General features: G+C 45.7%; 1 long non-coding RNA gene across 1 annotated transcript; it reads left to right on the top strand.

Moving 5' to 3' along the window:
* The first annotated feature begins 1,474 nt into the window (after window positions 1-1,474).
* On the top strand, window positions 1,475-16,303 carry LOC121005874. The gene is made up of 3 exons (XR_005779970.1): window positions 1,475-1,485; window positions 7,898-7,901; window positions 16,133-16,303. It is a non-coding gene; the product is annotated as an uncharacterized LOC121005874 (long non-coding RNA).
* The last annotated feature ends 9,144 nt before the right edge of the window (window positions 16,304-25,447 follow it).

The following is a 25,447-nucleotide window of genomic DNA, read 5'->3' on the forward strand; positions in this document are numbered from 1 at the left end:
CAGAAACTTCAAAATGCCTTTATTTTATGTTTAACCCCCCCCCCTGCAGCCCTCTGTGTTGTGTTCCGGAGGGCGGGGGGGAGCAAATGTCAGGCGTTTAAACCCTTCCATGCCGCGGTCCGTAGGGACTGCTGTATGGAAAAGGTTAACAGGGAGGAGCTTCCTCCCTCTCCCATCGGGAGCTGCTGTGCCTTTTCAGCACCCGATGGGAGAGGGAGGGGGCCCCCCTCCCTCCCCATCACCCACTGCTCTGCTGTGGCAGCGGGTGATGGTTACAATGGCGTCCGGCTGTCCATGGTGCTGATCAGAGGCTGTCCATGGTGCTGATCAGAGGCTGTCCATGGTGCTGATCAGACTTCTGCTAAAGGCAGAAGTCTAATCAGACTTTGTAAAGTGAAAATACAGTACAATACACTATATAGTGTACTGTACTGTATTATACAGACATCAGACCCACTGGATCTTCAAGAACCAAGTGGGTCTGGGTCAAAAAAAAAAAAAAGGGGGAAAAATTAAAATAAAAAAACACCTTTATCACTGATTAAAAAAATAAATAAAATGACACATGTTTGATATCACCACGTCCATAACGACCTGATATATAAAACGGTCATGTTACTTCCTCCGCACGGTGAACGCCATAAAAAAATAAAAATAAAAACTATGATGAAATTGAAATTTTGCCCACCTTACTTCCCAAAAATGGTAATAAAAGTGATCAAAAAAGTCATGCGTACGCCACAATAGTACCAATCAAACCGTCACCTCATCCCGCAAAAAATGAGCCCTTACATGAGACAATGGTCCAAAAAATAAAAAAATTATGGCTCTCAGATTAAAACATGATTTTTTTGTTTCAAAAATGCTTTTTTATGTTAAACGTAAATAAAATAAAAAAAGTTCACATATTAGGTTTCGCCGCATTCGTAAGAACCTGCTCTATTAAAATACCACATGACTTAAACTCTGAGGTGAACACAGTAAAAAATAAAAAATAAAAACATTTTTGGTCACATTACATCACAAAAAGTGTAATAGCAAGCGATCAAAAGGTCGTAATCCCCCCAAAAGTGTACCATTCTAATCGTCATCTCATTCCACAAAAATGATACCCTACCTAAGACAATCGCCCAAAAACTGAAAAAACTATGGCTCTCAGACTATGGAGATACTAAAACATGATTTTTTTGTTTCAAAATTGAAATCATTGTGTAAAACTTACATAAATAAAAAATTGTATACATATTAGGTATCGCCGCATCCGGGGCAACCTGCTCTATAAAAATACCACATGATCTAAGTCTAACCTGTCAGATGAATGTGGTAAATAACAACAAAATAAAGGTGCCAAAACAGCTATTTCTTGTTACCTTGCCTCACAAATAGTGTAATATAGAGCAACCAAAAATCATATGTACCCTAAACTAGTACCAACAAAACTGCCACCCTATCCCGTAGTTTCTAAAATGGGGTCACTTTTTTGGAGTTTCTACTCTAGGGGTGCGTCAGGGGGGATTCAAATGGGACATGTTGTCAAAAAACCAGTCCAGCAAAATCTGCCTTCCAAAAACCGTATGATATTCCTTTCCTTCTGCGCTCTGCCGTGTGTAGTTTCTAGAATGGGGTAATTTTTGGGTGGTTTCTATCATGTAAGCCTCACAAAGTGACTTCAGACCTGAACTGGTCCCTAAAAAGTTGGTTTTTGAAAATTTCTGAGAAATTTCAAGATTTGCTTCTAAACTTCTAATCCTTGTAACGTCCCCCAAAAATAAAATGTCATTCCCAAAATGATCCAAACATGAAGTATACATATGAGGAATGTAAAGTAATAACTATTTTTGTAGGTATTACTATGTATTATAGAAGTAGAGAAATTGAAACTTGGAAATTTGCAATTTTTTGCAAATTTTTTTAAAATTTGGTATCTTTTTATAAATCAAAAAGATTTTTTTTCCCCTCCATTTTACCAGTGTAATGAAGTACAAAATGTGACGAAAAAACAATCTCAGAATGGCCTGGATAAGTCAAAGCGTTTTAAAGTTATCACCACTTAAAGTGACACTGGTCAGATTAGCAAAAAATGGCCTGGTCCTTAAGGAGTTAAAAATAACATAAAAAAATCTTTAAAAATATTTTAAACATAAAAATGTGATTTACACAATAGGTGATTTTCTGATGACACATTCCCGTTAGTGCATGTACTTTTAGTTATTATATGTTGTATTGTGTTAGATATAGCGGCCATTGGTTTATAAAAAGGGATGATATATTTATGGTATTCGTATACACCGTTATTATAATTTTGTGATTGTTGAATTCATACCTCTCAGTGCCCATACAATTATTGGTTTATTACCAAAGGGGTGGGGTAGGGAAGTGTTTGGTGCTTACAGCATGCTTTTCATTGTTTTTAAACCTTATTGTCTGATTAATTAAATCACTTTTGATAATTTGGAGTCCATTTCTTTATGGCCTATACGCATTGGGGGAGAAATATCAAAACTGGTGTAAAGGAAAACTGGCTTAGTTGCCCATAGGAACCAATCAGATTCCACCTTTTGTTTTTTTGAGCTCCTTTGGGAAATGAAAAGTGGAATCTGATTGGTTGCTGTGGGCTACTAAGGTTGTTTTCCTTTATTCCATGTTTTATAAATCTCCCCCATTGTCTGTTGTAGTCTTGTAGTAAGAGTAAAATAATCACAGCCCCCACCCCCCCCATGTTATACTTTGTTTAACTCTTGCAAACAATGCATAAAACAACTGTTAGTAATGATGATATCAGAAGACATATGACATCATAGACATTGCATGATGTCACAATTGGTGCAGAATATCCAAAGTTCTAAACCAGAACCATTTTGTGTCACATGAGCTTGACAGGTTGAAGCAGACACGTTCAGGTATGTAGCTCTTCCCTCCGTGCTGAGACCTTCATACATCGTGTAGTTAGAGGCTGTGTTGTGAAATACCACACAATTAACAAGGGTGTAAGTAGGGGGCTGCAAATGGGGCATGTGTACTGGGTGCTAAGTGCCAGGTGATGCGCCAACATGCCACTTTTCCTTGGCCAGGCTGTTAAGAAACTGGGCTAGGTCAGAAAATTCAACGCTCTGGTAAAAGTAAGTCTTCAGCTCTACCATTTATCCCACCACCCCCTAGAAATCTCGACAACAAACCCTGTGGGACATATTTCTTGCTGTGACTGTCAGGACAAATCTTTAAAGGGAAGACATTTTTAACCACCTCAGCCCCCCTAGCTTAAACACCCTGAAAGACTAGGCCACTTTTTACACTTCTGACCTACCCTACTTTCACCGTTTATTGCTCGGTCATGCAACTTACCACCCAAATGAATTTTACCTCCTTTTTTTCTCACTAATAGAGCTTTCATTTGGTGGTATTTCATTGCTGCTGACATTTTTACTTTTTTTGTTATTAATCGAAATTTAACGATTTGTTTGCAAAAAAATGAAATTTTTCACTTTCAGTTGTAAAATTTAGCAAAAAAAACGACATCCATATATAAATTATGCTCTAAATTTATTGTTATACATGTCTTTGATAAAAAAAAAATGTTTGGGTAAAAAAATAATGGTTTGGGTAAAAGTTATAGCGTTTACAAACTATGGTACAAAAATGTGAATTTACGCTTTTTGAAGCAGCTCTGACTTTCTGAGCACCTGTCATGTTTCCTGAGGTTCTACAATGGCCAGACAGTACAAACACCCCACAAATGACCCCATTTCGGAAAGTAGACACCCTAAGGTATTCGCTGATGGGCATAGTGAGTTCATAGAACTTTTTATTTTTTGTCACAAGTTAGCGGAAAATGATGATTTTTTTTAATTTTTTTTTTCTTACAAAGTCTCATATTCCACTAACTTGTGACAAAAAATAAAAAGTTCTATGAACTCACTATGCCCATCAGCGAATACCTTTGGGTGTCTTCTTTCCAAAATGGGGTCACTTGTTGGGTAGTTATACTGCCCTGGCATTCTAGGGGCCCAAAAAAAAAAAGGAGGGGAAAGGCGTCTGCCAGGACATAGGAGCTCCGCCCAACATCCATACCCACTTAGCTCGTATGCCCTGGCAAACCAGATTTCTCCATTCACATCAATCGATGTGGATGAATAAATCATTGCTGGGATTTTTTATTTTTTTTATATATATACAAAGTGTTTGCCAAAGCATAGGAACACCGCCACCTCCTCAGCTCATATGTATCGGCAAACGTATCTTTTACTGCAGAGGAGAAATCTCGTCTTGCAGCGCCGCATACACCGACTTGCATGTAATCTGACAGCAGCGCAATGCTTCTGTCAGAATGCACATCAGTGCTGCAGCTACTCGATCGATTGGTCCACCTGGAAGGTAAAAAAAAAAGAAAACAAAGAAAAAAACAGGCCGCAACACAATAATTTTATTATCTTTGGAAGAGAACATCTAAACTTTAACTTTTTGAACTGAACATTAACCTTTTTGCTTACTCGTGGTTTTTTTTTTTGTTTTGTTTTTTACCTTTATAGAACAAACCTCTCCTTCCCCATGGGTCAATGTGCAAAGCGCAAATCGCCCAAAAAGTGGCGAAGTGCGTTATGCACTTTGTCCCATGTGAAAGGAGACGTTTGCAGCAGCTGTGAGTGAATGGGCCCTAATAGCCCTGTGTGCCTGTCCTGGTGAGATGTGATCCCTATGCTAGGTGTACCTGTGTGTGGTACTTCCGGAAACACTCTCCTAAGCATAGGGCAGGGTGGTCAGGACAGTCAGGACAGAAATAGCGGGTGTCACGCCTTATTCCACTCCTGCTACAGACACGACATCTTTTTCGGGCTGACGGTTGGGTTGAGGTACCAGCAACGACATTGGGGAAATGTCGCTCGTGTAGACGGCTAACTACACTGGTGGATGGGGCCGCGGAACCTTCTGGATACAGGAGGTTCTCGATGATCTCTTCCTGGAATTTGAGGAAGGATCGTGTTCTCCCAGCCTTACTGTAGAGAACAAAACTATTATACAGAGCCAATTGAATCAAATATACAGACACCTTCTTATACCAGCGTCTGGTTCTGCGGGAAACTAAATACGGAGACAACATCTGGTCATTGAAGTCCACCCCTCCCATGAGCAAATTATAGTCGTGGACTGAGAGGGGCTTTTCAATGACACGGGTTGCTCGCTCAATTTGGATTGTCGTGTCTGCGTGAATGGAGGAGAGCATGTAAACATCACGCTTGTCTCTCCATTTCACCGCGAGCAGTTCTTCGTTACACAAGGCAGCCCTCTCCCCCCTTGCAAGACGGGTGGTAACGAGCCGTTGGGGGAAGCCCCGGCGACTAGGTCGCACGGTGCCACAGGCGCAAATCTGTTCTAGAAACAAATGCCTAAAGAGGGCCACACTTGTGTAGAAATTGTCCACATAAAGATGGTACCCCTTGCCGAATAAGGGTGACACCAAGTCCCAGACTGTCTTCCCACTGCTCCCCAGGTAGTCAGGGCAACCGACCGGCTCCAGGGTCTGATCTTTTCCCTCATAGACACAAAATTTGTGGGTATAGCCTGTGGCCCTTTCACAGAGCTTATACAATTTGACCCCATACTGGGCACGCTTGCTTGGGATGTATTGTTTGAAGCCAAGGCGCCCGGTAAAATGTATTAGGGACTCGTCTATGCAGATGTTTTGCTCTGGGGTATACAAATCTGCAAATTTCTGGTTGAAATGGTCTATGAGGGGCCGAATTTTGTGGAGCCGGTCAAAAGCTGGGTGGCCTCTGGGACGGGAGGTGGTGTTGTCGCTAAAATGCAGGAAACGCAGGATGGTCTCAAATCGTGTCCTGGACATAGCAGCAGAGACCATGGGCATGTGATGAATCGGGTTCGTGGACCAATATGACCGCAATTCATGCTTTTTAGTTAGACCCATGTTGAGGAGAAGGCCCAGAAAAATTTTAATTTCGGAAACTTGGACTGGTTTCCACCGGAAAGGCTGGGCATAAAAGCTTCCCGGGTTGGCGGTTATAAATTGTGTGGCATACCGATTTGTTTCTGCCACAACTAAGTCTAAGAGCTCCGCAGTCAAGAACAGCTCAAAAAATCCCAGGGCCGAACCGATCTGAGCCATCTCAACCCGAACTCCAGACTGGGCGGTGAAAGGGGGAACTAATGGTGCGGCTGAAAATGGTGACTGCCAATCAGGGTTTGCCAGCACCTCAGGGATTCTAGGGGCTCTACGGGCTTGTCTGTGCGGTGGCTGCGACGGGGTAACTACTGCACGTGCCACCGTACCAGCTTCAACTGCCCTTCTGGTGCTCGCTACTTCACCATGTTGTACGGCAGTGCTGGTACTAGGTCCAGGAAGGGCTGCGCTGCTGGTGTATGCCTCACCACGTGATCCAGCAGCGCCAGCCCCACTCTGCTGCTCTTGAAGCGGATCCTGCGCAACCTGTGGTCTAGCGACACGGGGCCGGGTACGCCTGGTGCTATCAGGGACCTCAGCCTCCTCGTTCGAACTTTGGGTCAGAGAGCCACTGCTTTCTACAGGTTCATATTCTGACCCGCTAGATTCGTCAGATGAGGGTTTCCACTCCTCATCCGACTGGGTCAGAATCCTGTAGGCCTCTTCAGAAGAATACCCCCTGTTTGACATTTGGACTACTAAATTTAGGGGTATTACCTGAGACTACCCAAGAAAAAAAGCAAGCCTGTCTTACAAAGGGGAGGCTAGCGAAGTACCGGAGGCCGCTGCGGTTGATAAAAAATATCAAAACGGATTTTTTTATCGCCGCAGCGCGTGTAAAGTGAATGTGCAGTGATCAAAAAATATATATTTTTTGTCACTGCGGCGGGGCAGGCGTGGGTGAACGCACGTGTGGGCGACCGATCAGGCCTGATCGGGCAAACACTGCGTTTTGGGTGGAGGGCGAGCTAAGGTGACACTAATACAATTATAGATCTGACCGTGATCAGTTTTGATCACTTACAGATACTATAAAAGTACAAATGCTGATTAGCGATACGCTAAACAGCGAATAAGTGACTGCGGTGCGGTGGGCTGGGCGCTAACTGATCCCTAAACTACCTAACCAAGGGGCCTAAACTATCCCTAAAACCTAACAGTCAATACCAGTGAAAAAAAAAAGTGACAGTTTACACTGATCACTTTTTTCCTTTCACTAGTGATTGACAGGGGCGATCAAAGGGGTGATCAAAGGGTTAATTGGGGTGCAGGGGGGTGATCTGGGGCTACAGTGTACTGTTGGTGCTACTCACAGTTCAGTCTGCTCCTCTGCTGGATCCAACCAATGAAAAGGACCAGCAGAGGAGCAGACAAGCCATATAACAGATCATATTTACTAATATGATCTGTTATACGGCTTGTGATTCGTTTTTTTTGAAAATCGCCAGCCTGCCAGCCAATGATCGTTGCTGGCAGGCTGGTGACGAACTTGTACTTTAACTTTTGTCGGCCCGCGATGCGCATGCGCGGGCCGGCTCTGACCGAAATCTCGCGTCTCGCGAGATGACGCACGGATACGTCCAGGAGGAATGAATCAACCACCTTCCGGACGCATCCGTGCGTTAGGCGGTCCGGAGGTGGTTAAGAAATGTTCACAGAACTTATTTTATGGAAAATATGCACATCTGGGCATTATGCTTTGTCCCTCCTAAAGGCATCTTGACAACCCCTATATGAGAACTCCCTGGCAACCACTGGGACCCTGTTGTCTCTCCAGTACACAGGTGGTATGTTAATGGCCCATTTTCAAACGTATGGTCATCTGGAGCATGAGCTGCTCTTTAAAGTGTGTCGATACTCTGGCTGAGTGGGGTCCCAGACTGTAATGTGGTTTTATATAGGTGCAGTCCTAGGAAGATTTTCCTGGAATTGTTCCTTCTACAGATCTGTGACGTTGATCATGTTCATGCAGGTTTAATGGCGCAGATCTCCGTTGTATCATTATCATTCTGTAAATCTATATTATGGGGACTTGTTTGTGGTGTTTTTTAGAGTCTTAGGGGGCCATAAACGTTAGATTAATGTCATCTGAGCTGAACCTGCTGACTTTGGTGGGATAGGCAGATTTTTTTATGTGTATGGGGTGCCACAACCTTCCCCTTATGACACATCCACATCCAGTGTGAAGCATTTGAAGAGAACAAGCCCAGAGAACTAGCTCTTCACTCGAATGTAAGCTCTGACGAACAGGGCATGTACTGTATATTAGACTGTAAGCTCTGAGGAGCAGGACATGTACTGTATATAAGATTGTAAGCTCTGAGGAGCAGGACATGTACTGTATATAAGATTGTAAACTCTGAGGAGCAGGATGTCTATTGTTGTATTAGACTGTAAGATCCGAGGAGCAGGACATGTGTTGTATATTAGATTGTAAGCTCTTAGAAGCAGACCTTGTATTGCATATTAGTGCAGCGTACTCAAGTTGTGTGTAGTAGAGTTTCTGGGTGTAGTAGTGCAATGACACTAACCTGAGACGGCTGACTCTCTGCATAAGCAGGTGATGGTAGAAATTGTTCGTGACGCCAGTGCCAAGTAAACGGTGGCACGCCGTTTGCGGATAGCAGGAATAAATGAGGAACACCGTGATCTTAAAGCAGAACTCCAACTTTAGTATGTTTCATAGAGACAATAATGGAATCGCAGTTCCTTGGCATACAGTCGATTTTGCAATACGGTTGATGCAGGCAATTACAGTTTTAGCAAGGTGATTACAGAGTGTTGAACACAGGACTTGCAGTACAGGAGCTTGCACTCTATTTCTGTCTGATCCTGGAATATAGCAATTCTTCACCAAGGCCCAATAACCTAGTTCTGGCTTTATATCCTTGGTTGTAGCTTTAGAAAGTACCTTCTCTGTTCTTTTTAGTACCTCTTGCTTCTCTGCACTTTGCCTCTGTCTCTCTCAGCTTCCTTAGGCTCTAGAAACTTCTGAGCACTCCACTAGACTGACTTTTGCTTCCTTGACTGGGCCTTATATAAACTAGGGCTCTCTAGCTCCCTCTAATGACTAGAAGCTGAAATGACACCCCTAGCAGGCCTGTACATGCAAGTTTCACAGTAACAGGGAAATACATAACATTACATTACATGACAATTTATAAAGATGACATATACCAACTTCCCCATAAATAAGGGGGGACGACAGCACACCAAGTGACACTTTAGTAGTGACGGGTATTACAGTTCCCGTATACTACATACCCCACTGCTTTAAGCTGAGTACGACCTCGTACTCCATCATGGGTCGCCCAACTGGAATCTCTACCTGAAATAGAAAATAGAGACATGCAGGCATACATACATGTAATTCATCTGCATTTACATCAGGTCCAATTGGCAAAGGTGAAGGGTAGTGACAAGGGGCGTCGTTCTCTTCTCTCAGGATAGTGAATGGAACTGGGGCGCTGACCTGGCACAGCGTAACATTATAACCAGGATAGTCCATGACAATGAATAAGTCCATGATAGAACAGCAAAATAACGGAACTACCCAGGAGTTTCCTGTGGGTGTATCACAGGCAAGGGCTCACGTGGGGGAGTCCATTCTTGCGCACAAATGTCAAGTAAAGTATTGCCAGTGGCAACTGTTTGGGAGGAGACACCACCAGAATAATCAAAGTCTCCTAAACGGACTGGCGGGCGTCCCCTGGTCATCCGGGTAGACCTTCTCAAAACAGGGGTCTCCTCTTCCCTTAGCAACGAGGTAGAAGAGAGAGGAGCAACAGGAGGGTCTCCATCCGTGAGACCTTGGTCAGCAACAGCTGGAACAACAGGAACAACTGGAACAACAGGAACAACTGGAACAACAATATCCACGAGAGGGGGTACTGGATCCGGAGCATCTTGAACCGGCTCTTCTGGAGGTGAAGCTACAGTAGGTGCCGGAGCAGGCACCAGCAAGTTCAACCAAGGTGTCAGAAGCCAATGCATGGGATCAGCGTCATACCTCAGATTACTAACAGCCTGCATAGGATCCTCGGGCTGTAGTGCTGACTCTGACACAGGATATTCAGATCCAGAACTCTCGTCACTAGGTTCTGGTGTCAGGCAGAGCTTTAACCGGTTTCGGTGTACAATTTGGGATCCTTTGCCTTCCCGGGTGATCTCATAAGTGTGAGTTCCAACATTTGGGATTGCAGTGACAACATAAGGACTTCGCTCCCACTTACTGTCCAATTTGCTGGTACGACGGTTATTCTTTAACCATACCACGGCCCCTATGGTCAAGGGTTCTGCATGGGCTGTCTGATCATAGTCTCTCTGCTGTCGGTCTCTAGCAAAGTCCATACGTTCCTGAACAATGGCTTTGGCTGCATCCAATCGCCTTTGGTGCTCAGCAACCCAGTCGGTGTTAGGTAATGGGTTAATGCAATCAGGTACATGTATGTCCAATGAATGATCAGCAGGCAATGTCCCTTGGCATCAAGTACATCAAGTACATCAAGTAAAAAGGGGTATACCCGGTGGAACAATGTATGGTATGATTGTATGTGAACATGAGCTGTGGCAACAGACTGGGCCAATCTCCTCTGTTCTCAGGAGGCACGGCCCTCAGCATCTCTATCAAGGTCTGATTCATTTTTTCACATAATCCGTTACCTTGAGGATGGTAGGCCATTGTCCGGATCTTCTTACAGTTGTGTGAGCGGCACAGTTCATGGAACAGATGGGACTCAAAAGCAGGTCCTTGATCGGTGAGGATCTTTTCTGGACATCCATAGGGCAGGAGGAAGTGCTTCCAGAACATTTCGGCTGTAGTCTTGGCTGTCTGGTCTCTCACAGGCACTGCTACAACAAACTTTGTGAAATGATCAATAATAGTCATGGCATAAGCATACCCTGAGCGACTAGGCTCCAGTTTTACATGGTCGATGGCGACAAGTTCAAGAGGACGGGTACTTACAATGGGTCTCAGTGGTGCCCTCTGATCATGGTGCTCACTTCGTTTCAAGGCACAGGCTACACACTCTCGACACCACTTCTCCATGTCTTCTCTCATGCCTACCCAGTAAAACCGCTGGCGGATAGTAGCTTCAGTCTTTTGGACCCCAAAGTGACCGGATTGATTGTGGTACATCTCCAACACCATGCCTGCATCTCGTCGGGGTATGAGAATCTGGTGCACTCTCTCGTTGGACACTGGGTCTAGGCTTCTCCGTAGCAATAGGCCCTTTTGTATGAAGAGTTGATGGCGCTGTCTCCACAGTTTGATGAGTTCAGGATCTGCACTCTTACGCCGGATCCTCTCAGGGGCTCTGCCACTAGTAATGAAGTCCAACAACTCACCCAGCACTCTACTTTCAGACTGTAGTTTCACCCACCTTTCTTCTTTAGGTTTACTTTACAGAGAAATTATAGTTGGCAAGGCGAGAGGCCCATCTCTGCTCCAAGGCCCCCAATCTAGCTGTATTTAGATGTGCCAGAGGGTTATTATCAGTGAATGCAATGAACGGGGTGGCGGCTAGATAATCCTTGAATTTTTCTGTCACCGCCCACACTAATGCCAGGAACTCTAGTTTGAAGGAACTATAATTCTGGTCATTTTTCTCAGCTCCTTTCAGGGAGCGGCTTGCATATGCTATCACTCTCTCTTTTCCCTCTTGGACTTGGACTAACACAGCTCCCAGGCCGCGCTTGCTAGCATCAGTATACAGATGGAAGGGCTTGCTATAATCTGGATAACCTAACACAGGAGGCTCGGTCAGTTTCTTTTTTAGCAATTGGAACGCTATCTCTCTTTTCTCATTCCACTCAAGGGGCACAGGAGTTCTAGGACTCTTTTTGGGTTGCCCCCTCAAGAGTTCCTGGATAGGATCAGCTATTTGAGCAAAATGGGGGATAAAACGTCTATAGTAGCCGGCAAAACCAAGAAAAATCCTCACCTCTTTGACGGTAGTAGGAACCGGCCAATTACGGACAGCTGCTAATTTATCAGGGTCAGGTTGCACTCCCTCTCCGCTTACTACATGCCCCAGGTATCTTACTGCAGGTTTGAGCAGGTGACACTTGGATGGCTTTACCTTCAAGCCATATTTGATAAGGATTTCAAATACTTCTGCCAAATGTTTCAGATGGTCTTCATATGTTTTTGAATACACAATGACGTCATCTAGATACAGCAGCACTGTTTCGAAGTTTTTGTGACCCAAACACCGTTCCATTAGTCTCTGGAAAGTTCCTGGGGCATTACATAGCCCGAACGGCATACAATTGAATTCGAACAGGCCCATGGGAGTAGTGAAAGCAGTCTTTTCCCTATCTGCAGGGGCCATGGGTACTTGCCAATAGCCACTGGTTAAGTCCAATGTGGAGAAATAGGCAGAGGAGCCCAGAGCGGTTAGTGACTCCTCAATGCGGGGCAGTGGGTATGCATCTTTGTGGGTTATTTGATTAATTTTCCTATAATCCACACAGAAACGGATACCACCATCCTTCTTCTTTACAAGGACCAGGGGTGCAGCCCACGGACTACGGCTGTCCCGGATTACATTAGAGTCCTTCATCTCTTGGATCATTTCCTTTACAGTCTGATATGAAGTAGGCGGTAAAGGTCTGTATCTCTCCTTGATAGGAGGATGAGAGCCAGTAGGTATGGTGTGTTGTATGGCACTCACCTCTCCATAATCAGTGGCATGCTTACTGAAGGCCTGGTGGTGCTCCTTGACAAGCTGTATAATCCCTTCTTGTTGTTGTTGGGGGGTAGTCTCGTCCCCGACATGGAGCTCCTCCCACCAGGGCACTTGCGGCTGGGTCATCGGCGAACATCCGCTGACTGCGGCTGGCGGCTTTTCTGTCACTGGAAGACGAATGATGTCTTGGAAGGATACCTGAGAAAGCTGGGCAACACGGCAATGCTTATTAAGCGCCACAGGATGATCACTCAGGTTAATCAGACGGACAGGTACTTTACCTTGGGAGACATTCACCAGGGACTTGGCAGCTCTCACAAAAGGGTAATCCTCCATCTGGATTGGTTCCACCAGGGCTGGATAGTCTCGGCCTTGGACTCCCAGGACAGCACGACACCATAAGAGAGTTTGAGAATTAGGAGGCAAAGTCACAGGCTTAATATCACTAATCTTGGCAGTACAAATTTCTCCTTTCCCATTAGCAAACCTCTGCTGGGCACTTAACACAGTAATAGTCTTTTGAATCACCCTCCTGGATGCAGAGGAAGCTGTGGGCAAAGTCTGATGTAATACAGCAAGTATTTCTGAATAACAGTTTTTGAAGACATTGGTGCCTAGAATGACAGGATGTCCTCCTCTGTCACCGGCCTGTACTACGATCACTACCTGTTGAGGCAGGGTTACTTCTTCCACCTGCAGGGTGGGTTCCCAGTATCCATGAACCTTTACTGGTTTGCCATTGCTGGCGATAATTTCCACCCAGGATTCAGGCGGTTGGGTCAACTGGTTGGTGTCCCAGAACTTTTCAAATGCAGGCAGCTGAATAGTAGTGACCTGAGACCCAGTATCTAATAGGGCTTCAAAGGGGACCCCGTTGATCTCTATATTGATTTTAGGATGGGATCCTACATAACGTGGCATCCAATTTGGATCCTCTGGACCTAGTGTTCTTCCTCCCGAGGGGTGGTCCTCAGCCTCAGGGGTTGCCCGTTTAACTGCCAGCACGTGGATTCTGTGTGTCCCAGCTTTTTGCAGTATGTACACACGGGCTTCTTGCGACCTCTATTACGCCTCCCAGGATCCCTGGGGTGAGTCTCTTGGTATGGAGGTGGGAACGGCCTAGGAGATGACAGGAACTCTTCTTCTGTCATTATGGGTTTTTCCCATTCCTCTATTTTTCTGCACACTTTCTCTAGACTTTTAGTGAGGTGATTTACTTGCTCTGTCAGCATGGCAATAGTATCGGTAGCTGACACTTGAACAGCTTGGCCGGCCTCAGCTCGGTTAGTGATAAGCGGTTTTGGCCTGCAGGCTGATGACTCAGATAGGGCGCTCAACTCAGGAGATACTGTGGACCCCAGGATCTTTATAGCCAGTTCTTTAAAGTCTAGAAAGGCACTGTTAGGGTGCTGGGCAGACAGCATCTTTAACTGGGTCCTTATTTGTTCACTAGACACCCCGTTGATAAATTGTTCCCTCAGGGTCTGGTCTTGGTTATCAGCCTCTTTGGGATCTATCTGGATTACAGCCCCTAAAGCCTCCTGAAGTGATAGGGCATAGTCACGGAGGGACTCACCGGACTTCTGTTTCTTGCCAAAGAAGTGCATCTTTATCTCTGAGGCGGTCCTAGTTTCAAAAGTGGCTCTGAGGCGGGTGAAGATCTGTTCTAAAGTACTCCGCTCAGTAGCAGGCCAGGATAACACTTCCCTGCGGGCAGCTCCCTCCAGTTGCGCCAGCAGGATTTCCATCTGCTGGTCAGCATTTATAGGGTACAGTCGGAATAGTGCCAGCAACTTTTCTTTAAAGTCCCTTAGGGTATGGGTCTCTCCCCTGTAGCGGGGGAACCATGGGGCCCCGAAATAGTAAGGCATGGTAAAGGGCATCATGCTGGGGGCCGTAGGATGATTAGGAGCCGCAAGCTCTCCCGGGGCCGGCTGCTCAGGCACTCCTGGCTCTGACATGGTAGTCTATTTAGAGGTGGCCGCTGGCGACTAAAGGGGCCGGTACACTCCCCTTCCCTCCGGTTACAAGTGCTTACCGGTATCGCCGGGCTTGCGCAGGCCAAGTCTCGCGAGGTTCCGGACGTCCTGAGCACCCGATGACGCAGAAGAAGCAGGACCGCGGCGGTGCGATGATGAAGAGGGGCGGGACTCTCTGTGTCTTTGCAGGGATCCGCCCACGAAGGTCCTCAGCGGCGCGGGAATACTCCAGGCAGCTGGTGGCCATCTTTAGCAAAACGCTGTCCATTCACTGACAGCAAGCAGGATTGTAAAAAGTCCACAAAACCACACTCCAATGCGGCGATTTTCTTCCTCTTGTGTAGCGCAACACTGCACAGCGCTTTTTAGAGGTTTTTGGGACACTTTGGGTATGATTTTCAGTCCACAAAGTCCACTTTAAATAAAACGGGCAAATTGTCACTTTGGTCACAGGCAACTGTATAAGGCACAAAGTTCACGCTTCTTGCACTATAAAGCGTGCGTATCCTGTTCGTGACGCCAAAAGAGAGGTGCAGCGTACTCAAGTTGTGTGTAGTAGAGTTTCTGGGTGTAGTAGTGCAATGACACTAACCTGAGACGGCTGACTCTCTGCATAAGCAGGTGATGGTAGAAATTGTTCGTGACGCCAGTGCCAAGTAAACGGTGGCACGCCGTTTGCGGATAGCAGGAATAAATGAGGAACACCGTGATCTTAAAGCAGAACTCCAACTTTAGTATGTTTCATAGAGACAATAATGGAATCGCAGTTCCTTGGCATACAGTCAATTTTGCAATACGGTTGATGCAGGCAATTACAGTTTTAGCAAGGTGATTACAGAGTGTTGAACACAGGACTTGCAGTACAGGAGCTTGCACTCTATTTCTGTCTGATCCTGGAATATAGCAATTCTTCACCAAGGCCCAATAACCTAGTTCTGGCTTTATATCCTTGGTTGTAGCTTTAGAAAGTACCTTCTCTGTTCTTTTTAGTACCTCTTGCTTCTCTGCACTTTGCCTCTGTCTCTCTCAGCTTCCTTAGGCTCTAGAAACTTCTGAGCACTCCACTAGACTGACTTTTGCTTCCTTGACTGGGCCTTATATAAACTAGGGCTCTCTAGCTCCCTCTAATGACTAGAAGCTGGAATGACACCCCTAGCAGGCCTGTACATGCAAGTTTCACAGTAACAGGGAAATACATAACATTACATTACATGACAATTTATAAAGATGACATATACCAACTTCCCCATAAATAAGGGGGGACGACAGCACACCAAGTGACACTTTGGTAGAGACGGGTATTACAGTCCCCGTACACTACATTAGACTGTAAGCTCTTAGGATCAGGGCATGTACTGTATATAAGATTGTAAGCTCTGAGGAGCAGTGTTTCTATTGTTCTATTAGACTGTAAGATCCGAGGAGCAGAAAATGAATTGTATATTAGACTGTAAGCTATTAGGAGCAGAGCTTGTATTGCATATTAGATTGTAAGCTCTTAGGATCAGGGCATATACTGTATATTAGATTGTAAGCTCTGAGGAGCAGGTTGTCTCTTTCTTTCCAGGGTCAGCTCTCCGGAGCTTTATATTACATACATATATACAGCAATATGCAGCAGGACAGATGTAATCCAGGGAATTATCCGATCGCCACATCTGGGGTCAGGAAGGAATTTTTTCCCCCCTGAGGTAGAAATCTCCGGGGGGTTTGTTCGCCTTCCTCTGGATCTTTGGATCAGGTGGCTCTCATCTCAGGGCAGTGGTGGACTGGTCTGAATGACCGCAGTAAGTTCTGTGGTCTCCACCGGTCCTGGCCTGAGAGTCACTGTGATCCCTGTTTATTTTATTAAAGGGCCAGTAATATTTTATTACAATGCTGCTTATTGCTATTCCAATAAAAATAAATAAAAAGATATATTGTGGTGTTTGTTTTTTTAATCTGGATTTGTCCTTACACAATGACCACGATGAGGCTGATTGTTGCCGCTCAGTGTTTTAGTACTAGTCATAGCTGCTAATCCAGTAAATAATAAAGCACATCATGTCCTAAACACATGGCGGCAGCTGCTACAGGACCATAGAGCTATAGAAGACTCCATTATAATAAAGTTTATCATCTCCTAAACACATGGCGGCAGCTGCTGCAGGACCAGGAAATACATGGGAATTCATTACAATAAAGTACATTATCTTCTAAACACATGGTGGCAGCTGCAGGACCATGAAGTATAGGGGACTCCTTTATAATAAAGTGTATCTTCTCCTAAACACATGGTGGCAGCAGCTGCAGGATCAGGAACTACAGGGAAATCCATTACAATAAAATGTATTCTGTCATAAACACATGGCGGCAGCTTCTACAGGATCAAGAAACTAAAGGGGGCTCCATTATAATAAAGTGTATCATCTTCTAAACACATGGCAGCAGTTGCTGCAGGACCAGGGACTATAGGGGACTCCATTATAATAAAATGTATTATGTCCTAAACACATGGCAGCAGTTGCTGCAGGACCAGGGACTATAGGGGACTCCATTATAATAAAATGTATTATCTCCTAAACACATGTTGGCAGCTTCTACAGGACCAGGAACTATAGGGGGCTCCATTATAATAAAGTGTATTATCTCCTAAACACATGGCAGCAGTTGCTGCAGGACAAGGAACTATAAAGGACTCCATTATAATAAATTGTATCTTCTCCCAAACATATGGCAGCAATTGCTGCAGGACCAGGAACTATAGGGGACTCCATTATAATAAAGTGTATTATGTCCTAAACACATGGCAGCAGTTGCTGCAGGACCAGAAACTATAGGGGGCTCCATTATAATAAAGTGTATTATCTCCTAAACACATGGCAGCAGTTGCTGCAGGACCAGGGACTATAGGGGACTCCATTATAGTAAAGTGGTACAGTACCTGCACTGTCTGTAATAGGTGCTCCCAGGTTTTGGTATCTCTGCCGTCATAACCACTGCACACACTGTTCTCAGCCAGGCTACGCCCTTTCACGTGACACACAATATTGCACAAAGCACTGCTTACAGGCTGTAGGCTGGTCTTTATTATAGGCCTATCTCTTATACAGGCCTTAGCTGCTTGCAGGATGCAAGGACTATGTAGATTCTCTCTACCCCTTAGGCCCCTTTCACGCGGGCGAGAATTCCGTGCGGGTCCAATGCGTGAGGTGAACGCATTGCACCCGCACTGAATCCGGACCCATTCACTCCAATGGGGCTGTGCACATGAGCGGTGATTTTCACGCATCACTTGTGCGTTGCATGAAAATCGCAGCATGCTCTATATTGTGCGTTTTTCACGCAAATCAGGCCCCATAGAAGTAAATCGGGCTCCGTGAAAATTGCAAGCATCCGCAAGCAAGTGCGGATACGGTGTGAATTTCACGCATGGTTGCTAGGTGACGATCGGGATGGGGACCCGATCTTTATTATTTTCCCTTATAACATGGTGATAAGGGAAAATAATTGCATTCTTAATACAGAATGCTAAGTAAATTAGGGATGGAGGGGTTAAAAAAATAATCATTAAACTCACCTCATCCACTTGTTTGCAAAGCCCGGCTCATTTTCTTTCTTCTTCTTTGAGGACCTGGGAGGAAAAGGACCTTTGGTGATGTCACTGCGCTCATCACATGGTCCATCACATGGTCCATCACCATGGTGATCGACCATGTGATGAGCGTAGTGACGCCACCAAAGGTCTTCAAAGAAGAAAGAAGACGAGCCGGGCTGCGCAAACAAGTGGATGAGGTTGAGTTTATTTTAAATTGAAAAAAATTTAACCCCTCCATCCCTAATTTACTTAGCATTCTGTATTAAAAATCCTATTATTTTCCCTTATAAATAATAAAATCTACACAACACCTAACCGAAACCTGAACTTCTGTGAAGAAGTCCGGGCCTGGGTACCAAAAATGCAGATTTTTCTCACGCGTGTGCAAAATGCATTAAAAAGCTTTGCACTCGCGCTGAAAAATTGTGCATTTTCCCGCAACCCACCCGCATCGGGCAGTAATGCAGATATGGTGAACCTGGGAGAGCCGATCACAGGGGGATACTCGTGCAGCAGGTGGCAGCAAAAATAGGAGTGGTCTTTTTGATTGGTGTGATTTACATAATAGGGCATGGCTAATCTATATAAGATACCATAGTAGCGGTAACATACCAATCTCATTACATGAGTAAGGGTCACACTTTAAGATCCCAAACGTGTAGACGCTAACGCTGTGTGTCTATACTGTGTCATTGGATATGACTTATGGGATGGAAGATACTTCGGCCCATAAACCTGCCCCTTACCATACTGCCCCAGCTATCCCACAATTAACAGACAGAGACATCTTCTTGGGAAAAGATCCTTCTCGGCCATTTTATTAAACAACATCAATTATCACTTAACAGAAATACGTAATAACACGCATAACATATCAATTACCATAACATATGAACAATTGCCTATGATCCTAGAAGGCAACAGGTAAGCTGTGCTCTCCACCATTCACCTCCACTTGTCATACCGCCTTACCGTCCGCCGCGGTCACCGACCTGAGAGCATTGAATCCTCCATACTGTAATTGATCTCCCCTGTAGGCCCATCTGCCCAACAGGAGCCCCATGCACAAGCTTACCGAACCTCCTGAGATGCACACTCCACCTTGGCATGCACCTATTAAACTTATCATTGCCTTCCAGGACCCTCCATTACCACGCCACGAACGACCATAGGAGACACCTCACCTATGGGAGTCCTGCCACACCCGAAGAGCTGTCTCCAGACCCTCCTGAATCCCTAAGGCCCACATATCAATTCCCACCTTGTTCAGGTGAACACCATCAGACCTCAGGAACTGAGGCGATGCCGCCTCCAGCTCCCGATGCCGCACCACAATTCCACCATGACGTCTCACAAAGTGCCCAACCTCCCTATTAAGCTTAGCCCGGGCCCTGTTAAAACGGTCCACCGACCTCGCAAAACGCCACACCCTCCGAGCTACCACCTCGGACCAGACCACCAACACACCCGGAACGTCAGACCATAAACGCAGTAGATCCAACTTCATATCCCGGATCACCTCCCTAGTACTGCGAACACCCAGATCATTTCCCCCAACATGCAATACAACAATATCAGGTGACCTATCCAACGAGACTGAAGAATAAAATTCCGGAAGCACCCTACCCCACAAAAGGCCCCGTATGCCAATCCAGTGCACTTGCAGGTCAGCCGGGTCAAACCCCAATTGCCGTCCGTTCCTCCGCACGTCCGCCTGCAATGCTCCCCAGTACACGTAGGAATGCCCGAAGATCCATGCCATACAAGCCGACCCTGTAAACACATAAAATCAAAACCCAACTCACTAATCAGCTTAACAAAAATTCCGTATAAGCAATTGAACTTTGTTCCCCTTGGCACTCACAACATATGAGGACGAACATACGATTGATAACATCTAGATTCCCACCGGCCAATCCGCTTAATGGCCTCCTTCCCCTAGGCCCCATCTAGCCGCCTCCGTTGCCGCCCCAATCCTAAAGGAATGAGACGCAAAGTCCTGCGCCGGATAACCCGCTGCAACCAAACACTTCCGAAAAACCGCAACTAATTGATACTGCGACAATGCCGACCCATCCACATGCATCAACAACGAACCCACCACATCCGGCCTAACCGCCAACAACTCCTCCACACACCTGACCGGACACAAAACCGACCCAAGCAACGGGCGCAGTATAATAACCACCCCTTTGCCCTCCTGATCCGTTTTAGACCTGCGCAATACACCACGCAAACCTCCCCCAGAAAAACACACATCCTGCCGCAACAAACCGCCCCCACACGACCGACTTCCCGACACCAATTCAGACACCCTGAAGGCCCCGAAAAAGTCCAGGGAAAAGGCAGCCCTAAACAAACAAACCTCATAAGGCGTCAAACACACCACACAAACCGTCTCCCACAACGACTGCAACACTGCCCACGAAACTGGCCTACGAGTGTCTGGCCGAGCGGCACTTCGCCTATAACCCTGCCTACCGTACCAGAAAACATTTAGACACATCCACAAGCCCCCGCAACCGCAACCAAAAGGTGACAGCCACCACCCGCTTGGAAACCACCGAAACAGACACCCCCGAACTATAAGACAAACCGATAAAATATACTAACAACATCTGAAAGTCCTCCACTACCTCACAACCCCCCACCTGATCCATCAACTGCTCCCACTGGGACCACACCGAAGAATACGCCAACCACGTACTCCTACTCACGGACCGGCGAATCAACTCAGAGGAATTCCAAGGCCACGTTCCAGAGCCACTGAGGACATGGTAGACCCTACTCGTCCGCATCCGGCACCAGCCCGCGAAAACGATCCCACTGAAAACGAGAGAGTGAATCAGCAATGTCATTATCAACACCCGGGATATGCACAGCCACAAAACAAGAATTCAACCGTAAACCGCTAAGAACTAAATGGCGAAGCAAGCGCAACACCGGGGGAGAATTAGCAGACTGACTGTTAATCGCCTGAACCACCCCCATGTTGTCACAGCAAAATCTCACTCTTTTATTCCTGACCACATCCCCCCACAACTCAACAGACAAACATCCGGCCAGGCACCTGCACTCCACTGCCCCCCACAAAAGGCCCCGTAACCACAAGACCCCGACGCATCCGTACACAGCTCCAAATCAACACTGGCAACAGGCGCCCCCATTCACACCGAACGCCCATTAACCACCTCAGTCCCCCCTAGCTTAAACACGCTTAATGACCAGGCCACTTTTTACACTTCTGACCTACAGTACTTTCACCGTTTATTGCTCGGTCATGCAACTTACCACCCAAATGAATTTTACCTCCTTTTCTTCTCACTAATAGAGCTTTCATTTGGTGGTATTTCATTGCTGCTGACATTTTAACTTTTTTTGTTATTAATCGAAATTTAACGATTTTTTTGCAAAAAAATGACATTTTTCACTTTCAGTTGTAAAATTTTGCAAAAAAAACGACATACATATATAAATTTTTCTCTAAATTTATTTTTCTACATGTCTTTGATAAAAAAAATGTTTGGGTAAAAAAAAATGGTTCGGGTAAAAGTTATAGCGTTTACAAACAATGTACAAAAATATGAATTTCCGCTTTTTGAAGCAGCTCTGACTTTCTGAGCACCTGTCATGTTTCCTGAGGTTCTACAATGGCCAGACAGTACAAACACCCCACAAATGACCCCATTTTGGAAAGAAGACACCCCAAGGTATTCCGTGAGGGGCATGGCGAGTTCCTATAATTTTTTATTTTTTGTCACAAGTTAGTGGAAAATGATGATTTTTTCTTTTTATTTTTTCTTACACAGTCTCATATTCCACTAACTTGTGACAAAAAATAAAAACTTCCATGAACTCACTAAGCCCATCAGCGAATACCTTGGGGTGTCTTCTTTCCAAAATGGGGTCACTTGTGGGGTAGTTATACTGCCCTGGCATTCTAGGGGCCCAAATGTGTGTGGTAAGGAGTTTGAAATCAAATTCTGTAAAAAATGGCCGGTGAAATCCGAAAGGTGCTCTTTGGAATGTCGGCCCCTTTGCCCACCTAGGCTGCAAAAAAGTGTCACACATGTGGTATCACCGTACTCAGGAGAAGTTGGGGAATGTGTTTTGGGGTGTCATTTTACATATACCCATGCTGGGTGAGAGAAATATCTCGGCAAAAGACAACTTTTCCCATTTTTTTATACAAAGTTGGCATTTGACCAAGATATTTCTCTCATCCAGCATGGGTATATGTAAAATGACACCCCAAAACACATTCCCCAACTTCTCCTGAGGACGGCGATACCACATGTGTGACACATTTTTGCAGCCTAGATGCGCAAAGGTGCCCAAATTCCATTTAGGAGGGCATTTTTAGACATTTGGATCCCAGACTTCTTCTCACGCTTTAGGGCCCCTAAAAAGCCAGGGCAATATAAATACCCCACATGTGACCCCATTTTGGAAAGAAGACACCCCAAGGTATTCAATGAGGGGCATGGCGAGTTCATAGAAAAAAAAAAAAATTGCCACAAGTTAGCGGAATTTGATTTTTTAGGGTTTTTTCTCACAAAGTCTCCCTTTCCGCTAACTTGAGACAAAAATTTCAATCTTTCATGGACTCAATATGCCCCTCAGCGAATACCTTGGGGTGTCTTCTTTCCAAAATGGTGTTATTTGTGGGGTGTTTGTACTGCCCTGGCATTTGAGGGTCTCCGCAATCATTACATGTATGGCCAGCATTAGGAGTTTCCTTATATTGAGCATACGGGTAATGAGATTTTTTTTTTCCGTTCAGCCTCTGGGCTGAAAGAAAAAATGAACGGCACAGATTTCTTCATTCGCATCGATCAATGTGGATGGAAAAATCTCTGCCAAAAAAAAAAAAAGGAGGTGAAAGGCGTCTGCCAGGACATAGGAGCTCCGCCCAACATCCATACCCACTTAGCCCGTATGCCCTGGCAAACCAGATTTATCCATTCACATCAATCGATGTGGATGAATAAATCATTGCCGGGATTTTTTTTTTTTTTTATATATATACAAAGTGTTTGCCAAAGCATATGAACACCGCCACCTCCTCAGCTCATATGCCTCGGCAAACGTATCTTTTACTGCAGAGGAGAAATCTCGTCTTGCAGCGCCGCATACACCGACTTGTGTGTAATCTGACAGCAGCGCAATGCTTCTGTCAGAATGCACATCAGTGCTGCAGCTAGTTGATCGGTTGGTCCACCTGGAAGGTAAAAAAAAAAAAAAAAAAAAAGAAAAAACCAGGCCGCAACACAATAAATTTTATTAACTTTATAATAACTTTTGAACAGAACATATAAACTTTTTTTTAACTTTTTGAACTGAACTTTTTTGCTTACTGGTGTTTTTTTTTGTTTTTTTTTACCTTTTATAGGACAAACCTCTCCTTCCCCATGGGACAATGTGCAAAGCGCAAATCGCCCAAAGATGTGGCGAAGTACATTATGCACTTTATCCCAGGTGAAAGGAGAGGTTTGCAGCAGCTGTGAGTAAAAGGGCCCTAATAGCCCTGTGTGCCTGTCCTGTGAGAGGCAATCCCTATGCTAAGTGTACCTGTGTGTGGTACTTCCGGAAACACTCTCCAAAGCATAGGGCAGGGTGGTCAGGACAGTCAGGACAGAAATAGCGGGTGTCACGCCTTATTCCACTCCTGCTACAGACAGGAAATCTTTTTCGGGCTGACGGTTGGGTTGAGGTACCAGGAACGACACTGGGGAAATGTCGCTCGTGTAGACGGCTAACTACACTAGTGGATGGGGCCACGGAACCTTCTGGATACAGGAGGTTCTCGATGATCTCTTCCTGAAATTTGAGGAAGGATCGTGTTCTCCCAGCCTTACTGTAGAGAACAAAACTATTGTACATCTCCAATTGAATTAAATATACAGACACCTTCTTATACAAGCATCTGGTGCGTCGGGAAACTAAATACGGAGACAACATCTGGTCATTGAAGTCCACCCCTCCCATGAGCAAATTATAGTCGTGGACACAGAGGGGCTTTTCAATGATACGGGTTGCTCGCTCAATTTGTATTGTCGTGTCTGCGTGAATGGAGGAGAGCATGTAAACGTCACGCTTGTCTCTCCATTTCACCGCGAGCAGTTCTTCGTTACACAAGGCAGCCCTCTCCCCCCTTGCAAGACGGGTGGTAACGAGCCGTTGAGGGAAGCCCACGAGACTAGTTCGCACGGTGCCACAGCAGCCAATCTGTTCTAGGAACAAATGCCTGAAGAGGGCCACACTTGTGTAGAAATTGGTTAGACCCATGTTGAGGAGAAGGCCCAGAAAAATTTTAATTTTGGAAACTTGGACTGGTTTCCACCGGAAAGGCTGGGCATAAAAGCTTCCCGGGTTGGCGGATATAAATTGAGTGGCATACCGATTTGTTTCTGCCACGACTAAGTCCAAGAGCTCCGCAGTCAAGAACAGCTCAAAAAATCCCAGGGCTGAACTGATCTGAGCTGTCTCAACCCGAACTCCAGACTGGGCGGTGAAAGGGGGAACTAATGGTGCGGCTGAAGTTGGTGACTGCCAATCAGGATTTGCCAGCACCTCAGGGACTCTAGGGGGTCTACGGGCCTGTCTGTGCGGTGGCTGCGACGGGGTAACTACTGCACGTGCCACCATACCAGATTCAACTGCCCTTCTGGTGCTCGCCACTTCACCATGTTGTACGGCAGTGCTGGTACTAGGTCCAGGGAGGGCTGCGCTGCTGGTGTACGCCTCACCACGTGATCCGACAGCACCAGCCCCACTCTGCTGCTCTTGAAGCGGATCCTGCGCAACCTGTGGTCTAGCGACACGGGGCCGGGTACGCCTGGTTCTATCAGGGACCTCAACCTCCTCGTCCGAACTTTGGGTCAGACTGCCACTGCTTTCTACAGGTTCATATTCTGACCCGCTAGATTCGTCAGATGAGGGTTCCCATTCCTCATCCGACTGGGTCAGAATCCTGTAGGCCTCTGCAGAAGAATACCCCCTGTCTGACATTTGGACTACTGAATTTAGGGGTATTCCCTGAGACTACCCAAGAAAAAAAGCAAGCCTGTCTTACAAAGGGGAAGCTAGCGAAGTACCGGAGGCCGCTGCGGTTGATAAAAAATATCAAAACTGATTTTTTTTATCGCCGCAGCGCTTGGAAAGTGATTGTGCTGTGATCAAAAAAATATATATTTTTTGTCACTGCGGCGGGGCGGGTGTGGGTGAACGCACGTGTGGGCGACCG

Source organism: Bufo bufo, chromosome 6 (assembly GCF_905171765.1).
Source record: "Bufo bufo chromosome 6, aBufBuf1.1, whole genome shotgun sequence".
Classification (NCBI taxonomy): Eukaryota; Metazoa; Chordata; class Amphibia; order Anura; family Bufonidae; genus Bufo; species Bufo bufo.